The following is a 21344-nucleotide window of genomic DNA, read 5'->3' as shown; positions in this document are numbered from 1 at the left end:
CTTCTTTATGGTCCAACTCTCACATCGGCACATGACTACTAGAAAAACAATAGCTTTGACTATCGAACCATTGTTGGCAAAGTGATGTCTCTGCTTTTTAGTAAGTTGTCTATGTATGTAATAGGTGCTCAATAAATGTGAAAGGATTGAAGGCCATGAGGCTAATCAATGTGGAACAAGGAGGCTGCCTTGGAGAGGATAGAGGGATTTTTGAGGGAAGAGACTGACCTCTTGGAGGAGTTCGCCATTAGCCCTACCATAGAGCCATCGGGTGGGCAACCCACAAACTGGAGAACAATCATACCATAGAAGTTCTCGCACTGTTGGGAAGGTCCTAGACCCCACATCAGACTTCTCAACCTGGGATCCAGCCAAGAGACTGGGAATCCCCAGGTCTGAAGCTCAGTGGAGGTTGATTATGGAACTTTCACAAAACTGAGGGAAACAGAGACTCTTGGAGGGCCCAAACAAAACCCCGTGAGCATCAGAACCCAGGGGAAAGGAACAGTGAGTGCACATGAGACTGAGCCAGACTTGCCTGTGAGTGTTTGGGAGTCTCTTGCAGAGGTGTGGGCCTGCCACAGGGTTGGGGGCACTGGCAGCAGCCATCCTGGGAGGCACAGCATGTTGGCATAGGTCCTCTTTAAAGAGGTTGCCATTGGCCTTACCATAGCCTGTGGCCCTATCATAGCGACTGCAGATTCCAGGACTGGGCTGCCTTGGGCCAAACTACAGCAAGGGATCACAGCCACACCAATAAGCAGAAAATTGGTATAAAGATTTACTGAGCATGGCTCTGCCCAACAGAAGAAGACCCAGTTTTCCCCACAGATAGTCCCTCACATCAGGAAGTTGCACAAACTTCTTATCCTTATTCATTAGAGAGAAGACAATAGATCAAATAACTACAATCCCTTGGCCTTCAGAATGAAACAAAAGACAACAAACCTAAATGATCACATGGATAACAGCCTTGTGAAACTTAATGAAACTATGAGCCATGCTGTGCAGCGTTACTGAAGTTAGATGGGTCATGGTGGAGAGTTCTGACAAAACGTGGTCCACAGGAGAAGGGGATGGCAAGCCACTTCAGATTCTTGCCTTGAGAACCCCACAAGGAGTTTGAAAAGGCAAAATGATATGAAATTGGAATATGAGCACCTCCCCCCCGCCCAGGTCGGTAGGTGTCCGATATGCTATGGGCAAAAGTGGAGAAATAGCTACAGAAAGAATGAAGAGGCTGAGTCAAAGTGGAAATAGAACCCAGTTGTGGATGTTTCAGGTGGAGAATGTAAAATCTGATTCTGTAAAGAATAATATTGCACAGAAACCTGAAATGTTAGGTCCACGAGTCAAGGAAAAGTCTGTTCAGTTCAGTTGAATTGCTCAGTCATATCCAACTCCCTGCCACCCCATGGACTGCAGCATGCCAGGCTTCCCCCTCCATCACCAACACCCGGAGCTTCCTCAAACTCATGTCCATGGAGTCAGTGCTGCCATCCAACCATCTCATCCTCCATCGTCCCCTTCTTCTCTGCCTTCAGTTGTTCTCAGCATCAGGGTTTTTTCAAATGAGTCAGTTTTTTGCATCAGGGGACCATAGAATTGGAGCTTCAGCTTCACCATCAGTCATTCCAATGAACATTCAGGATTGATGTCCTTTAAGACTAACTGGTTTAATCTCCTCCAGTCCAAGGGACTCTTAAGAGCCTTCTCCAACACCATGGTTCAAAAGCATCAATTCTTAGGCACTCACCTTTCTTTATGGTTCAACTCTCATATCCATACATGACTACTGGAAAAACTATAGCTTTGACTAGATAGAACTTTGTCAGCAAAGTAATGTCTCTGGCTTTTTAATATGCTGTCTAGGTTGGTCACAGCTTTTCTTTCAAGGAGCAAGTGCCTTTTAATTTCATGGCTAAAGTCACAATCTGCAAAGATTTTGGAGCCCAAGAAAATAAAGTCTGTCACTGTTTCCATTGTTTTCCCATCTATTTGCCATGAAGTGATGGGACTGGGTGCCATGATCTTTGTTTTTTGAATGTTGAGGTATTTAAGAAAATTAATTAATTTATTTTAATTAGAGGCTAATTACTTTACAATATTGTAGTGGTTTTTGCCATACATTGACATGAATCAGCCATGGGTGTACATGTGTTCCCCATTCTGAAGCCCCCTCCCACATCCCCCCCCATCCCATGCCTCAGGGTCATCCCAGTGTTCTGGTCCTGAGCACCCTGTCTCATGCATCAAACCTGGACTGGTGATCTATTTCACATATGGTAATATACATGTTTCAATGGATTTCTCAAATTATCCCACCCTTGCCTTCTCCCACAGAAAGCTGAGTTTTAAGCCAGCCTTTTCACTCTCTTTCACTTTCATCAAGAGGCTCTTTAGTTCCTCTTCACTTTCTGACATAAGGGTGGTGTCATCTGAACATCTGAGGTTATTGATATTTCTCCTTGCACTCTTGATTCCAGCTTGTGTTTCATCCAGCCTGGCATTTTGCATGATGTACTCTGCATATAAGTTAAATAAACAGGGTGACAATGTACAGCCTTGACATACTCCTTTCCCAATTTGGAACCAGTCTGTTTTTCATGTCCGGTTCTAATTGTTGCTTTTGACCTGCATACAGATTTCGCAGGAGGCAGGTAAGGTGGTCTAGTATTCCCATCTTTTTAAGATTTTTCCACAGTTTGTTGTGATCCACACAGTCAAAGGCTTTGGTGTAGTTAGTAAAGCGAAGGCAATGGCACCCCACTCCAGTACTCTTGCCTGGAAAATCCCATGGACGGAGGAGCCTGGTAGGCTGCAGTCCATGGGGTCGCTAGGAGTAGGACTGACTGAGCGACTTCCCTTTCACTTTTCACTTTCATGCATTGGAGAGGGAAATGGCAATGCACTCCAGTGTTCTTGCCTGGAGAGTCCCAGGGATGGGGGAGCCTGGTGGACTGCCGTCAATGGGGTCGCACAGAACTGGACATGACTGAAGTGACTTAGCAGCAGTAAAGCAGAAGTAGATGTTTTTCTGGAACTCTCTTGCTTTCTCTATGATTCAATGGATGTTGGCAATTTGACCTATGGCTCCCCTGCCTTTTCTAAATCCAACTTAAACATCTGGAAGTTCTCTGTTCAGTTCAGTTACTCAGTCCTTTCTGACTCTGCGACCCCATGAACTGCAGCATGCCAGGCCTCTCTGTCCATCACCAACTCCTGGAGTTTACCCAAACTCATGTTCATTGAGCTGGTGATGCCATCTAACCATCTCATCCTCTGTCGTCCCCTTCTCCTCCTGCCCTCAGTCTTTCCCAGCATCAGGATCTTTTCAAATGAGTCAGCTCTTCACATCAGGTGGCCAAAGTATTGGAATTTCAGCTTCAGCATCAGTCCTTCCAATGAACACTCAGGATCTCCTTGCAGTCCAAGGGACTCTCAAGAGTCTTCTCCAACACCACAGTTCAAAAGCATCAATTCTTCAGCGCTCAGCTTTCTGTATAGTCCAACTCTTACATCCATACATGACTACTGGAAAAACCATAGCCTCGACTAGACAGACCTTTGATGACAAAGTAAAGTCTCTGCCCTTCACGTGCTATTAAAGCCTCACTTTGAGAATTTTGAGTATTACTTTGCTAGCGTGTGATATGACTGCAATTGTGCAGTAGTTTGAGCATTCTTTGGCATTGCCTTTCTTTGGGATTGGAATGAAAACCGACCTTTTCCGGTCCTGTGGACACTGCTGAGTTTTCCAAATTTGCTGGCATATTGAGTGCAGCACTTTCACAGCATTATCTTTTAGGATTTGAAATAGCTCAGCTGGAACTCCATCACCTCCACTAGCTTTGTTCATAATGATGTCTCTGAGGCTCTCTTAACTTCTCATTCCAGAATGCCTGGCTCTAGGTGAGTGATCACATCTTCATGGCTATCTGCATCTTGAAGATATTTTTTGTATAGTTCTTCTGTGTATTGCCACCTCTTCTTAGTATCTTCTGCTTCTGTTAGGTCCATAATGTTTCTGTCCTTTACTGTGCCCATCTTTGCATGAAATGTTCCTTTAGTATCTCTAATTTTCTTGAAGAGATCTCTGCTGCTACTGCTAAGTCGCTTCAGTCGTGTCCAACTCTGTGCAACCCCATAGACGGCAGCCCACCAGGCCCCGCCATCCCTGGGGTTCTCCAGGCATGAATACTTGAGTGGGTTGCCATTTCCTTCTCCAATGCATGAAAGTGAAAAGTGAAAGTGAGGTCACTCAGTCGTGTCCGACTCTTAGCGACCCCATGGACTGCAGCCTACCAGGCTCCTCCATCCATGGGATTTTCCAGGCAAGAGTACTGGAGTGGGGTGCCATTGCCTTCTCTGAAGAGATCTCTAGCCATTCCCATTCTATTGTTTTCCTGTATTTCTTTGCATTGATCTGACAAAGGCTTTCTTATCTCTACTTGCCATTCTTTGGAACTCTGCATTCAGATGGATATATCTTTCCTTTTCTCCTGTGACTTTCGCTTCTCTTCTTTTCTCACTTGTTTGTAAGGCCTCCTCAGACAACCATTTTGCCTTTTTGCATTTCTTTTTCTTGGGGATGGTCTTGATCACTGCCTCCTGTACAATGTCTTGAACCTCCATCCCTAGTTCTTCAGGCACTCTGTCTATCAGATCTAATCCTTTGAATCTATTTATCACTTCCACTGTATAATTGTAAGGAGTTTGATTAGGTCATACCTGAGTGCTCTAGTGGTTTCCCCTACTTTCTTCAATTTAAGTCTGAATTTGGGAATAAGGAGTTCATAATGTTAGCCAGACTCAGCTCCTGGTTTTGATTTTGCTGACTGTATAGAGCTTCTTCATCTTCCGCTGCAAAAAATATAATCAATCTGATTTCAGTATTGACCATCTGGTGATGTCCATGTGTAGAGTCATCTCTTGTGTTGTTGGAAGAAGATGTTAGCTATAACCAGTGCATTCTCTTGGCAAAAATCGGTTAGCCTTTGCCCTGCTTCATTTTGTACTCCAAGGCCAAACTTGCCTTTTACTCTAGGTATCTCTTGACTTGTAATTTTGCATTCCAGTCCTCTGTGATGAAGGACAGGATTTTTTGGTGTTAATTCTAGAAGGTCTTGTAGGTCATCATAGAACCATTCAACTTCAGGTTCTTCAGCATTAGTAGTTGGGACATAGATATGGATTACTGTGATAGTGAATGGTTTGCCTTGGAAATGAACAGATACCATTCTGTTGTTTTTGAGATTGCACTAAAGTACTGAATTTCTGACTTTTTTGTTTACTATGAGGGCAATTCCATTTCTTCTAAGAGATTCTTGCCACAGTATTAGATATAATGGTCATTTGAATTAAATTTGTCCTTTTTGGTCCATTTTAGTTCACCAATTCCTGAAATGTCAATGTTCATTCTTGCCATCACCTGTTTGACCGCTTACAATTTACCTTGATTCATGGACAAAACATTCCAGGTTCCTATGCAGTATTGTTCTTTATAGCATCAGACTTTACTTTCATCACCAGTCACATCCACAGCTGGGTGTTGTTTTCACTTAGGCTCTATGTCTTCATTATTTCTGGAGTTATTTCTCCACTCTTCTCCAGTAGCCTCTTGGGCACCTACTGACTTGGGGGTTCATCTTTCAGTGTCCTATCTTTTTGCCTTTTCATACTGTTCATGGGGTTCTCAAGGCAAAAATACTGAAGTGGTTTACCATTCCCTTCTCCAGTGGGCCACTCTTTGTCAGAACCCTCCACCATACCCGTCCATCTTGGGTGATCCTACAAGGCATGGCTCATATTTTCATTGAGTTAGACAAGGCTGTGATCAGTTTGGTTAGTTTTGTGTGACTGTGGTTTTCATTCTGTCTGCCCTCTGATGTATAAGGATAAGAGGCTTATGGAAGCTTCCTGATGGGAGAGCCTGACTGAGGGGGAAACTGGGTCTTATAATGATGGGTGGGGCATGCTCAGTCAGTTCAGTTGCTCAGTTGTGTCTGACTCTTTGTGACCCCACGGACTGTCACACGCCTGGCTTCCCTGTCCATCACCTACTCCCAGAGCATACTCAAACTCATGTCCATAGAGTTGGTGATGCCATCCAACAATCTTGTTCTCTGTTGTCCCCTTCTCTTCCCGCTTTCAATCTTTCCCAGCATTGAGATCTTTTTCAATGAGTCAGTTCATCACATCAGGTGATTTGATGGGAGTTTCAGCTTCAGCATCAGTCCTTCCAATGAATATTCAAGACTGATTTCATTTAGGATTGACTGGTTGGATTTCCTTGCTGTCCAAGAGACTCTCAAGAGTCTTCTCCAACACCACAGCTCAAAAGCAGCAATTCTTCGGCACTCAGCTTTCTTTGCAGTCCAATTCTCACATCCATACATGACTACTGGAAAAACCACAGCCTTGACTAGATGGACCTTTGTTAGCAAAGTAATGTCTCTGCTTTTTAATATGCTGTCTAGGTTGGTCATAACTTTTCTTCCAAGAGGCAAGTGTTTCTTAATTTCATGGCTGCAGTCACCATGTTCAAAGATTTTGGAGCCCAAGAAAATAAAGTCTGTCACTGTTTCTATTGTTTCCCCATCTATTTTCCACGAAGTAATGGGACTGGATGCCATGATCTTAGTTTTCTGAATGTTGAGTTTTAAGCCAACTTTTTCACTCACCTCTTTCACTTCCATCAAAAGGCTCTTTAGTTCTTCTTCGCTTTTGGCCATAAGGATGCTGTCATCTGCATATCTGAGGTTATTGACATTTCTCCTGGCAATCTTGATTCCAGCTTGTGCTTCATCCATCCTGGCATTTCTCATGATGTACTCTGCATATAAGTTAAATAAGCAGGGTGACAATATACAGCTTTGACATACTCATTTCCCAATTTAGAACCAGTCTATTTTCCATGTCCAGTTCTTTTTGTTTTCTTTTTAAAATTAATTTAATTGGAGGCTAATTACTTTACAATATTGTGGTGGGTTTTGCCATATATTGACCCATGTCCAGTTCTAACTGTTATTTCTTGACATGCATATAGCTTTCTTAGGAGGCAGGTCAGGTGGTTTGGTATTCCTTTGACTGTGTTGATCACAACAAACTGGAAAATTCTTAAAGAGATGGTAAATCTTTAATCCACTTTTCTGTTGATGGGTGGGGCTGTATTTCCTCCCTATTATTTGGCCTAAGGCCAAACTGTCCATGCTCCTCCACCTTGTCCAGACTTCTGAACACTAACAGGAAAGTATGTGTGTTCAAACAGGAGATGACAACAGTGCATACTGGATTTAAGGAATCACTGAGCTGAAATGGATGGAAAAGGGTGAATCTGACTCAGATGACCTTTATATCTACTACTGTGGGCAAGAATCCCTTAGAAGAAATGGAGTAGCCCTCATGGTCAGGAAAAGTGTCTGAAATGCAGTACTTTGCTGCAATCTTAAAAATGACAGAATGATCTTAGCTCATTTCTTAGGCAAACTATTCAATATCACAGTAATCCAAATCTGTGCCCTAACCACTAATGCTGAAGAAGCTGAAGTTGAACCGTTCTATGATACCTACAAGACCTTCTAGAACTAACACCAGAAAAGATGTCCTTTAAATCATAGGGGACTGTATGCAGAAATAGGAAGTCAGGAGGTACCTGGAGTAACAGCAAGTTTGGCCTTGGAATACAAAATGAAGCAAGGCAAGGCTAACAGAGTTTTTGCCAAGAGAAAGCACTGGTCATAGCAAATACCCTCTTCAAGCAACACAAGAGAAGGCTCTACACATGGTCATTACCAGATGGTCAATACTGAAATCAGATTATATTCTTTGCAGTGGAAGATGGAGAAGCTCTATACAGTCAGCAAAAACAAGACCAGGTGCTGACTGTGGCTCACATCAAGAGCACCTTATTGCCAAATTCAGAGTTAAATTGAAGGAAGTAGGGGAAACCACTAGAACATTCAGATATGACCTAAATCGAACCCCTTACCGACTACACAGTGGAAGTGATAAATAGATTCAAAGGACTGGATCTGATAGACTTCCTGAAGACCTATGGATGCAGGTTCATGACTTTTACAGGAGGTGGTGATCAACACCATTCCCAAGAAAAAGAAATGCAAAAAGGCAAAATGGTTGTCTGAGGAGGCCTTACAAACAGCTGAGAAAAGAAGAGAAGCAAAAGGCACAGGATAAAAAGAAAGATACCCATTTGAATGCAGAGTTCCAAAGAATAGCAATGAGAGATAAGAAAGCCTTCCTCAGTGATCAATGCAAAGAAATACAGGAAAACAAGAGAATGGGAAAGACCTGAGACCTCTTCAAGAAAATTAGATACCAAGGGACCATTTCATGAAAAGTTAGACACAGTAAACTACAGAAATGGTATGGACCTAACAGAAGCAGAAGATTCTAAGAAAAGGTGGGAAGAATACACAGAACTATACAAAAAATATCATCATGACCTAAATAAACACGATGGTGATCACTCACTTAAAGCCAGATATCCTGGAATGAGAAGTCAAGTGGGCCTCAGGAAGCATCATTATGAACAAAGTTAGTGGAGATGATGGAGTCCCAGCTGAGCTATTTCAAATCCTAAAAGATGATGCTGTAAAAGTGCTGCACTCAAGATGTCAGCAAATTTGGAAAACTCAGCAGTGTCCACAGGACTGGAAAAGGTCAGTTTTCATTCCAATTCCAAAGGAGGGGAGTGCCAATGAAAGTTCAAAGTACCACACATTTGTGCTCATTTTATGTGCTAGCGAGGTAATGCTCAACATCCTTCAAGCTAGGCATCAACAGTACTTAAACTGAGAACTTACAGATGTACAACCTGGGTTTAAAAAGGCAGAGGAACCTGACATTTCCAACATCCATTGGATCATAGAAAAGGCAGGAGAATTCCAGAAAAACAACTACTTCTTTTTCATTGATTAAACAAAATCCTTTGACTGTGTGGATCACAACAAACTATGGAAAAATCTTAAAGAGATGGGAATACCAGGCCACCTAAACTGCCTCCTGAGAAATTTGTATGCAGATCTAGAAGCAACAGTTATAACCAGACATGGAACAGGAGACTGGTTCATAATTGGGAAAGAAGTATATCAAGGCTGTCACCTTGCTTATTTAACTAATATGCAGAGTACATCATGTGAACTGCCAGGCTAGATGAATCACAAACTGGAATCAAGATTTCTGGGAGAAATATAAACAACCTCAAATATGCAGATAATACCACCCTTATGGCAGAAAGTGAAGAGCAACCAAAGAGCTTCTTAATGAAAGTGAAAAAGCTTTCTTAAAACTCAACCTTCAGAAAACTAAGATCATGGCATCCAGTCTCATCACTTTATGGCAAATAGATGGGGAAACAATGGAAACAGTGAAGGACTTTATTTTCTTGGACTCCAAAATCACTGTTGACAGTGACCGCAGCCATGAAAATAAGACACTTGCTTCTTGGTAAAAAAAAAAGCTATGACAAACAGACTGTTAAGAAGAGACATCACTTTGCTGACAAAGGACAAAAAGTCAAAACTATCATTTTTCCAGTAGTCATGTATGGATGTAAGGGTTGGGCCATAAAGAAGGCTGAGCGTGGAAGCGCTGATGCTTTCAAATTGTGGGGCTAGAGAAGACTCTTGAGAGTCCTTTAGACAGCAAGGAGATTAAACCAGTCCATCCTAAAGGCGATCAACTCTGAATTTGGAGTTGGAAGGACTGATGCTGAAGCTGAAGCTCCATTACTTTGGCCACCTGTTGTGAAGAACAGACTCCTTGGGAAAGACCCTGATGCTGGGAAAGATTGAGGGCAGCAGGAGAAGAAGAGGACAGATGATGAGATGGTTGGATGGCATCACTGACTCAATGGACATGAGTTTGAGCAAATTCCAGGAGATAGTGAAGGATAGGGAAGGCTAGTATCCTGCAGTCCATGGGGTCGCAGAGTCGGACATGACTTAAGGGCTAAACAACAACAACAGATTGACCAGGCTTTTTCTCGGGTAAGGGCCCCTGCTCCAGTCCTGCTGGAGATGGGTACCTAGCCTGTTTGCCTCAGGATGAGATTCTGTTACGAGCTTTGCTCTAGATGAGGCTGTCTGGATCATAAGAGTTATAATATCCTGCTTCAGGTAATTTTATCACTGCTTGAACATAAAGCTTGTACACTGATGCCTTAATAGCAGGTTTCCCCCCATTCCCCATTTTATTTTATTTTTTATTTTATTTTTAAACTTTACATAATTGTATTAGTTTTGCCAAATATCAAAATGAATCTGCCACAGGTATATATGTGTTCCCCATCCTGAACCCTCCTCCCTCCTCCCTCCCCATACCATCCCTCTGGGTCGTCCCAGTGCACCAGCCCCAAGCATCCAGTATCATGCATTCTTAGATAGAATGGCTATCATCAAAAAACCCACAAAAAAGAAATGCTGGAGTGGGTGTGAAGAGAAGGGAACTCTTCTACACTATAGCTGGGAATGTAAACTAGTATAGCCACTATGGAGAACAGTATGGAGATTCCTTAAAAAGTGAAAAATAGAGCTACCATATGACTCTGCAATCCCACTCCTGGGCATATATCTGGAGAAAGCATGATTGAAAAGATACATGCACACCAATGTTCATTGCCTGACTATTTACACTAACTAAGACATGGAAGCAATCTAAATGCCCATTGACAGAGGAATGGATAAAGAAGATGTGGTTCATATATACAATGGAATATTACTCAGCCATTAAAGAATGAATGATGCCATTTGAAGCAACATGGATGGATATAGAGAGTGTCATACTGAGTCAAGTAAGTTAGACAGAGAAGGAGAAATATCACATAACCTCCCTTATACATGAAATCTAAGAAAAAATGATACATATGAACTTACTTCCAAAACAGAGAGACTCGCAGACTTAGAAAATGAACTTATCGTTGTTAGGAAAGGATAGTTAGGGACTTTGGGAGAGTCATGTATACACTGCTACCCATTTAAAATGGGTAACCAAGAGGACCTATGATATAGCACACGGAACTCTGCTCAATGTTGTGTGCCAGCCTGGGTGGGAGGGGTGTTTGAGAGAGAATGAATACATGGATGTGGATGGTGAATGTCTTCCCCATTCACTTGAAGCTGACACAACACTGTTAATCAGCTATATCCCAGTACAAAATAAAAAAAAGTTTTTTGGGAAAAAAAAGATAACCATCAAGGATACTGTATAGCATGGATAACATAGTGGTGAATGGTGAACGGTGCAGCTGGATTCATGGTCTCCAAAGGAGAAGCTTTAACTCTGGGACCAAAGACAGTCTCAGTCACTCATAACTTTGTGTAGATTTTTATTTAAAGTGAAAGTGACGGAAAAAGCTTCTGACATAGACATCAGAAGGGGTTAGGTGAGTATCCACCTCACTAGTTTAAGCCTTACATATTTCTTAACTGGCTGCTGAGAATAGATAAAAAGAACACCTCAAGGTTGTAAGAGTTCCACCAGACCCTTTCCCAAGGCATACATCCTGAGATAATTTTTGGCACAAAATTAGCCAGGGAGAAAGTGTTCTGGGCAACGTCTCTGGGCAAGGTATACTGTTGCTATGTAATCTGGGGTACAAGTCTTGAGAAACAGGTTCCCAGGTAATATTTGTTACAGTTACACATAGAGCCTAAGAAAAAACAGGTAAGGTAGGAATACCAGACCACCTTACCTGCCTCCTGAGAAATCTGTATGCAGGTCAGGAAGCAACAGTTAGAACTGGACATGGAACAACAGACTGGTTCCAAATAGGAAAAGGAGTACATCAAGGCTGTATATTGTCACCCTGCTTCTTTAACTTATACACAGAGTACATCATGTGAAATGCTGGTTTGGATGAAGCACAAGCTGAAATCAAGATTGCCAGGAGAAATATCAATAACCTCAGATATGCAGATGGCATCACCCTTATGGCAGAAAGTGAAGAAGAACTAAAGAGCCTCTTGATGAAAGTGAAAGAGGTGAGTGAAAAAGCTGGCTTAAAGCTCAACATTCAGAAAACTAAGATCATGGTATCTGGCCCCATCACTTCATGGCAAATAGATGGGGAAACAGTGACAGACTATTTTCTTGGACTCCAAAATCACTGTAGCTGGTGACTGCAGCTGTGAAAATAAAAGATGCTTGCCCCTTGGAAGAAAAGCTATGATCAACCTAGGCAGCATATTAAAAAGCAGAGACATTATTTTGCCAACAAATGTCTGTCTAGTCAAAGCCATGGTTTTTCCAGTAGTCATGTATGGATGTGAGAGTTGGATAATAAAGAAACCTAAGCACCAAAGAACTGATGCTTTTGATGTGTTGGAGAAGACTCTAAGTCCCTTGGACTGCAAGGGGGTCAAACCAGTCAATCCTAAAAGAAATCAGTCCTGAATATTCATTTGAAGGACTGATGTTGAAGCTCCAATATTTTCGCCACCTGATAGGAAGAAGTGACTCATGGGAAAAGAACCTGATGCTGGTAAAGATTGCAGGCAGGAGGAGAAGGGGACAACAGTAGATGAGATGGTTGTATGGCAACAACGACTTGATGGACATGAGTTTGAGCAAGCTCTGGGAGTTGGTGATGGACAGGGAAGCTTGGCCTGCTGGAGTCCATGGGGTCACAAAGAGTCGGACATGACTGAGTGAACTGAACTGAAGAAAAGCATTTCCATGAATAATATACTGTGCTGTGTGTGTGTGTAATCATTTTCCAGGCCTGAAGAAAGGCCAGATCTTGGGCAAGATACATTGTTGCACAAGGCTTAAGGGAAGCATGAGCAAGAATGTTCACCTTCTTCTTAAAGGGGCCTAAGCTTTAACTCTCTCATTCCCTCCTTTTTCTTTTAGGAGAATATGGTTGTCAGGGAAAGGGGTGGAGAAATCATATGTAATTTCTTCCTGTTGGTAAGTGGCGCAGACCCTAAATTGTTAAGGCAACATATTCTCCTTACCCTCAGGGTCTCTGATCTAGAGGCCCCAGGTAACAGTTGGAGGAGGCTGTGGCAATTGTAGGAGCTTGAACCAGTGTAACTTAGAAGTCTCAAGCTGCTTAGATACAAAATTCATTATACAATTACTGATACAAGGGACAAACCACATGAATAAGATGATTACAATGATCAAACTTATCCATTTTTTCAAGATGCAATTTAGTGGGTAATACTGGCACTTTGTGAGGCTCCCATCTGTAAGACAAAGAAAGAGATGATGTTCAGCGACTGTTCTTTCTCACTGTGGAAGCACCCCTCCCCCAGGTCTCTGCTGGGTGATGGGTAGAGTATCTAGCCTCTCCTTGCCTGGCTGGTGAGAGTCTGCCCATTCATCTGGTGCAGGTGCCCATCTTTCTCTCAGCTTGCTCTGAGGGAAAGGTGAGGACTGGTTGGGAAAGTCCCTGGCCATGTCCCAAACTCGTTGCCAGTCCCTGTCAAAAATGATCACCCCACGGCTTCCTTTTTGTCTCATATCAAATGCTGGGTGGAGCAGTGTAGCTTGCTCCAAGGCTCCTATGGTCAAATCCTGAAGAGTGGGTACCCCTCTCATTATTGTTTTCATTTGTGCTCTTATGATATGAGACAGTGCTATGTGTTCTGAGTGACTTTTCTATACACCAATGGGTCAGAGTTGAAACCCAAAGTGGCTTCCCCTGGTGACTTTACACCACTTCTTTAGTTACCTCCCAGGCTTTCCAAGATACAGTCTAAAGGGATGGGACTGAAATGGTGTGAAGCTCCCATCTGTAAGAGAGAAAAAGTGGCATCTGACGCCCTAGTTTTTCTACCAGAGGTGTATCTCTCTGTTCTAGATGCGGGTGGAGACAAGTTTTCCACCTAAGTGTCCCTTCCCTGATTGGATTTAACTCGTCTCCTATTGGTGTGGGTGTACTATCTGTTCTCTTTGACCCTACTCATTCCACCGTCAGGGAGGGGTGGAGATGCACCAGGAGCAGACCTGGTAGCATCCCACATTGACCTCTAGTCCCTTACCATCAAAGCCTTCATTTCGTTTCCCCTTTTTCTCGGACGCCACCCAGGGTGCCACAGGATAGTCTTCTGGAATGCGCCCCATGCCAAAGTCGCAAGGGGACCATGAGTACTGTATGTGTTTGTGCCCTGTTGCAGGAAAAGTGGTAAGTCCAAAGGGACAAATGTGAAACCCAAACGTCTCTTCTGAGAAAAGCCATGCCAGTCTATGGAATTTCCAAGGAGGCAATGAAGAGTCGGCCAGCAGTGAAAAGATAGTCTATCCTGTTCATGGACTGTCAAGGTCAGCCTTTCTATTCCTGTCCCGCAGATTGTACAGAAAGATTATTTAAGGAGCTGAGACCAGAGCCACCAGGCATTCTCTGGTCTGCTAAGAGCTAGCATTACCAAGGGAAGAAGCGTGCTGCTTTTCCAATTTGCCCCAAACTGAGGTGCCCCAATCTATATCCTCAGGAATCTCATGCTCACCAGCAATGTCTCTGTCCATATAGTCCAGAGGCATAGTGGTGACAAGAACTCACCTCTGGGTCTCTGAAGTCAGGATGGTTATTTCCAGTCTGAGAGATGTCCCTGGAGCTAGAGCTCTAGCTAGCTCCCTAATGTGTCTGTGCCTGCAGTGTCTGTAAAACTTGAAATGGGGGTCTGGCTAGAAAAACACAATAGAAGCATGGATTGAAGATCCCCTGAAAGTCTATAATCTGGCACACTAGGTTCAGTTCCGTCAGTTCAGTTGCTCAGTCGTGTCCAACTCCTTGCGACCATGTCCATCAAGTCGGTGATGCCATCCAACCATCTCACCCTCTGTTGATCCCTTCTCCTCCTGCCTTCAATCTTTCCCAGCATCAGGGTCTTTTCCAATAAGTCACTTCTTCCCATCAGGTGGCCATAGTATTGGAACTTCAGCTTCACCATCAGTCCTTCCAATGAGTATTCAGGACTTATTTCCTTTAGGATTGACTGGTGTGATCTCCACAATTCAAAAGCATCTATTCTTCAGTGCTCAGCTTTCTTTATGATCCAACTCTCACATCCATACATGACTACTGGAAAAACCATCACTTTGACTAGACTGACTTTTGTCAGCAAAGTGATGTCTCTGCTTTTTATTTATTTATTTATTTATTTTGATGTCTCTGCTTTTTAATACACTGTCTAGGTTGATCATAGCTTTTCTTCCAAGGGGCAAGTGTCATTTAATTTCATGGCTGCAGTTACCATCTGCAAAGATTTTGGAGTCCAAGAGAATCAAGTCTGTCACTGTTTCCATTGTTTCCCCATCTATTTGACATGAAGTGATGGGACTGGATGCTATGATCTTCATCTTTTGAATGCTGAGTTTTAAGCCAGCTTTTTCACTCTCCTCTTTCACTTTCATCAAGAGGCTCTTTAGTTCCTCTTCAGTTTCTGCCATAAGGGTGGTGTCATCTGCATATCTGAGGTTATTGATATTTCTCCTGGCAATCTTGATTCCAGCTTGTGCTTCATCCAGCCTGGCATTTCACATGATGTACTCTGCAATAAGCAGGGTGGCAATATACAGCCTTAATGTACTCCTTTCCCAAATTGAAGCCAGTCCATTGTTCCACATCTAGTTCTAGCTGTTGCTACTTGACATGCATACAGAGTTCTCAGGAGGCAGGTAAGATGGTCTGGTATTCCCATCTCTTTAAGAATTTTCCACAGTTTGTTGTTATCCACACAGTCAAAGGCTTTGGCATAGTCAATAAAGCAGAAGTAGATGTTTTTCTGGAACTCTCTCACTTTCTCTATGATCCAGTGGATATTGGCAGTTTGATCTCTCTGGTTCCTCTGCCTTTTCTAAATCCAGCTTGAACATCTTAAAGTTCTTAGTTCACGTACTGTTGAAGCCTGGCTTGGAAATTTTGCACAGTATTTTGTTAGCTTGTGAGATAATCGACCTTTTTCAGTCTTGTGGCCACTGCTGAGTTTTCCAAATTTGCTGGCATATTGACTGCAGCACTTTCATTGCATCGTCTTTTAGGATTTGAAATAGCTCAACTGGAATTCCAACATCTTCACTATCTTTGTTTGTAGTGATGCTTTCTGAGGTCCACTTGACTTCGCTTTCCAGGATGTCTGGTTCTAGGTGAGTGATCACATCACTGTGGTTATCTGGGTCATTAAGACCTTTTTTGTATAGTTCTTCTGTGTATTCTTGCCACCTCTTCTTAATATCTTCTGCTTCTGTTAGGCCCATACCATTTCTATCCATTACTGTGACCATGTTTGTATGAAATGTTCCCTTAGTATCTCTAATTTTCTTGAAGAGATCTCTAATCTTTCCCAAACAATAGAAATTGTTTTCCTGTATTTCTTTCATTGATCATTGAGGAAGGCTTTCTTATCTCTCCATGCTATTCTTTGGAACTCTGCATTCAGATGGGTTTATCTCTCCTTTTCTCCTGTGCCTTTCTCTTTTCTTCTTTTCTCAGTTGTTTGCAAGGCCTCCTCAGACAACTGTTTTGGCTTTTTGCATTTCTTTTTCTTGGGGATGGTCTTCATCATTGCCTCCTGTACAATGTCACTAACTGCCGTCCATAGCTCTTCAGGCACTCTATCAGATCTAATCCTTTGAATCTATTTGTCACTGTCACTGTGTAATCATAAGGGGTTCGATTTAGGTCATACCTGAATGTTCTAATGGTTTTCCTTACTTTCTTCAATTTAAGTTGATTTTGGCAATAAAGAGTTCATGATCTGAGCCACAGTCAGCTCCCAGTCTTATTTTTGCAGACTATATTGAGCTTCTCCATCTTTGGCTGCAAAACATATAATCAATCTGATATTGACCATCTGGTGATGTCCACGTGTAGAGTCATCTCTTGTGTTGTTGGAAGAGGGTGTTTGCTATGACCAATGCGTTCTCTTTGTAAACCTCTGTTAGCCTTTGCCTTGCTTCATTTTGTACTCCAAGGCCAAACTTACCTTTTACTCCAGGTATCTCTTGACTTTCTACATTTGCATTACAGTCCCCTATGACTTAAAGGACCTTTTTTTGGTGTTAGTTCTAGGAGGTCTTGTAGGTCATCAAAGAACCGTTCAACTTCAGCTTCTTCAGCATTAGTGGTTGGGGCATAGACTTGGATTGCTATAACATTGAATGGTTTGCCTGGGAAATGAACAGAGTTCATTCTGTCTTTCTTGATGTTGCACTGAAGTACTACATTTCAGACTCTTTTGTTGACTATGAGGGTTACTCCATTTCTTCTAAGGGATTCTTGCCCACAGTATTTAGATATAATGGTCATCTGAATTAAATTTGCCCAGTCTGGTCCATTTTTAGTTCACTGATTTGTAACATGTTGATGTTCACTTTTGCCATCTCCTGTTTGACCACTTCCAATTTAGCCTGATTCATGGACCTAACACTCCAGGTTTCTATATATTGCTCTTTATATATCAGACTTTACTTCCATCACCAGTCACATCCCCAATTGGGTGTTGTTTTTGCTTTAGTTCTGTCTCTTCATTGTTTCTGGAGTTATTTCTCCACTCTTCTTCAGTAGCATATTGGGCACCTACTGATCTGGAGAGTTAATCTTTCAGTGTCCTATCTTTTTGCCTTTTCATACTGCTCATATGGTTCTCAAGGCAAGAGTACTGAAGTGATTGGCACACTAGGTTAGTAGCTTCAAATTCCCCAAGCAGTTACAAAATGGTCAGAGAGACCAGGAAAAGCTGATTGGGCAAAAGAACTTCAGTCCATATGCTTTTGAGTTAGCAAAATAGAGCCTTTACAGTAAAAGAGTAAAAGAGTTCCAGCTATGAGTATTCTTACCTTGCTTTGAAGACCCTGGATGAGCCCCCAAGATGATAGCTTAGCAGTGACTGGTGAACAGTGCCACCGGATTTGTGGTCTCCAAAGGAGAAGCTTTAACTCTGAAACCAAAAACAGTCTCGGTCACTCAGAGTTTTGTGTAGATTTTCCTTTAAAGTAAAAGTGACAGAAAAAGCTTCTGACATAGACATCAGAAGTGGGTAGCAGAGAACCCACCTCCCTATTTTAAGCAAGGCCTAATTTACTTCTCAGCTGGTTGCTGAGAATAGATAAAAAGAATACCTTAAGGTATAAGACTTTCACCAGACCATTACCCAAAGCATACATTCTGAGATAACTTTGGCACTAGATTAGCCAGGGAGGAAGGATTCTAGGAAAGGTCTCTGGGAAAGATACACTGTTGCTCTATTATCAGGGGTACAAGTCTTGAGAAACAGGTTCCCAGGCAAGATTTGTTACAGTTACAATCATTAACATAGAGCCTAAGAAAAGCATTTCCATGAGCAAGACCTTGTGAGTGTGATCATTAGTTCCTTAGTTCCTGATCTAAAGAAAGGCTAGTTCTGAGGCTGGGTACATTGTTGCACAAGGCTTAAGGAAATCATGAGACAGAATGTTCACCTCCTCCTTAAAGGGCCCTAAGCTTTAACTGTCTCAGCACAGGGAACTCTACTCAATATTCTGTCATAACCTATATAGGAAAAGAATTTGAAAAAGAATATTATATATATACAACAGAACAACTTTGATGTATACGTGAAAGTAATACAACATTGTAAATCAATTAATATAAAATAAAGAAACTAAAAATGAAACAGAAAGTCTTTGTACTTTTATATCTGAACCCATCTAGCATTTCCCCTCAGACAACTCAAAAGTCCTTTGACTGGACCACTTCCAGGTAAGTGTTCCCCTAAGATTTTCAGGGCCTGAGAAACTGTACAAATGGAAGTCCATATGTCTAAATACTATTTTAAAAGCCATTGGAATATATTATAACAACATAAATTCAATTTTCAAATAAAATTGTCACTTTTTTTATGTTTTCAAGAGTAACTTTTCTAAAATGTTCAAAATCAAAAGTTAAAGGGAAGAAATATAATTTATGATTAATAAACATTAAGAATTGAATATCAAGTATTTAAATAAAGTTGAAACTTTTTACTTGACATTTTGAAAATGTAATGAAATTTTATTAAATAAAGTTATTTATGATTCTAGTGTTCAATATCAAGTTAGAGTCATGTTTCACATACTTTATGTGTATTCATATTAAAGAGTAATATGAATTGCTTAATTTTGCAAAATACTTGCCAGCCTCCATGTGAACTGCTGCAAATACTGAATTAATTTATGGGTACCTCTGGGATCTTAAATTAGAGCATGCAGAAAAACAAGAAAATGGTTATTTGGTAGTGCTGGGAGATGGTATGTTCTTATACAAGAATCTATTGCATTCAAGGAATCTTAGTGGAGGGATCTGACAAGTGGACTTAGCTTTCTTCCATTGCCTAAGCTCTTCCATTGTTTGTATTCACTGGCGAAGCAGTCTCTGTCTGCACGGGTAGTGGCACCACCGAGGAACTTCACAGCATTCAGATGCTGTTGCCTTTCGTTTCAAGGACACTGGCCAGAAAACATGGATAAGCAGCTCCCTGGGACCTGAGCAGTGTTAACCACGAGAACGGGCTGTCACAGTGTTGAGAGTGAGATCCCAAATAACCACAGTGTCCTGTGTTCTTTAATGCATGTGTGCGTGTGTTTGTGGTTTTCAGGCTCCCTTGCCAGCCTGGGCTAAGAGCAGTCTATCTCTACCCAGTTGAAAGGGAAATACTAATCTTAGGCATGAGGTGAGATTACAAGTATGGTCTTTCTTATCAAAATCTTACTGACTCTGATGAATGCAGAATGGAGGTGGAGGTGGAGGGCAGACCAGTGGGTCTCACTTTGCTAACAAAAATAGGCTTTCTCTGCTGAGTTACATAGCATGGCCATTTAAATGTCACCATATCTGCCAATCTGGCTGTTAAATTCACTGAATTGCAAAAGACAGAGGCAAAGTTTCTCATTCATTCATTCACTCACTCAATGTGAATTTACTGAGCACCTGTTTTGTGGGTCTTCTCTGGGTTCAGGGAATAAAGAGATGAGTGGCACTGTGAGGGTCTCCCAATGTAGAGGAGACAGGCGTGTAATAAAGGTAATACTGTGAGGTGAGTATTTACGGTGTGCTTAAGGGGCTCCGGGAACACAGAGGAAAGAGCAACTGCCATGTCAGTATGGCCTAGAGCAGGCTTACAGGATGAGGCAGAGTAATGCTGGCTCCCATTAGTTGCTAACTGAATGCCTGCCATGTTCCAGACTTTCTATAAACTGCCATGTTTACTGCCCACAGTCACTTGCAGAGGTGGTCATTTGTGTCCATTTTATGCATGAGAAATGTTAAGTGAATTGCTCAATGTTACACAGCTAGTAAGTGACGGTAAGATGTTTCACACCCATTTCTTCTAATTCCACTATGGATGGACTTTTCACTGTGTCCTTATACTTGAAGAGTCTTGAAAGATGTGTAGGAATTTACTTGAGTGAAACAAGAGGGTAAAGAGCATCCAGGCAAGAGCAATAGCATTTGTTATTCAAGATCTCAGGTGTAAACTAAAATTATAAAGCATAGCCTATCCATAAAGATGAAATCACATAAACATGTAATTACAGCCATTTGACTGATTTGCATAGGGTCCTGTGCAAATCCCTTTGCTTAGTTGATTTACAATACTTTCTAAAGGTCAAGTTCTTGGTAACATCTAAATCCTCTCCATTCAGACACAGCATTTCTACTCTTTCATGAATGTTCTCCTGTGTGTGTGTGTTCATGGTGGAGAAAGAGGGTATAGGAAGATTCTCTAGTGGGTGCTCCTGGTACTCTCCCTGTGGATTTCTTTTTTCTAAGCCTTTTTAAACTTGAAATTAGTTTTCCAGACATTTCCCAGCAAGCAGTTTGAGATGTGAGACCATGTCCTGTCTATGGCACCATCTGAAGGTAACATGGATTCTCCAACATAGAATCATTAGCACTGGAGTCTGGTTTCAGTACAACAAACCAAGGTGAAATGAAATATTTTCTGCCATATGGTGAGCAAGAAATGTCACAGCCATCAGTGATTTCAGGCCTCCAAATGTGAATGAAGGCTCCCAAAATGGAACACAATGCCTGAAAACCAGCAGATGCCACCAACCCCCCACGCCCTCTCCCCCACCCCACACAGATTGCTGAGGAGCTGGGGGTGGGGGAATGCAAGAAGCAGCCATCTGTTACATCTGCCACCCCTTACGGTGAATAAGAAATTAAGAAGGTAAACAATCTAGAAACAGGATTTGGCCCCATATAGTTGGCAGCGGCGGCTGAGTGGCTTTAGTCGTGTCTGACTCTTTGTGACCCTATGGACTGTAGCCTGCCAGGCTCCTCTGTCCATGGGATTCTCCAGGGAAGAATACTGGAGTGGGTTGCCATGCCCTCCTCCAGGGGATCTTCCCAACCC

Source organism: Bubalus kerabau, chromosome 6, assembly GCF_029407905.1.
Source record: "Bubalus kerabau isolate K-KA32 ecotype Philippines breed swamp buffalo chromosome 6, PCC_UOA_SB_1v2, whole genome shotgun sequence".
NCBI lineage: Eukaryota > Metazoa > Chordata > Mammalia > Artiodactyla > Bovidae > Bubalus > Bubalus kerabau.
The sequence above is the reverse complement of the archived record's forward strand: the minus strand, read 5'-3'. Positions refer to the sequence as shown.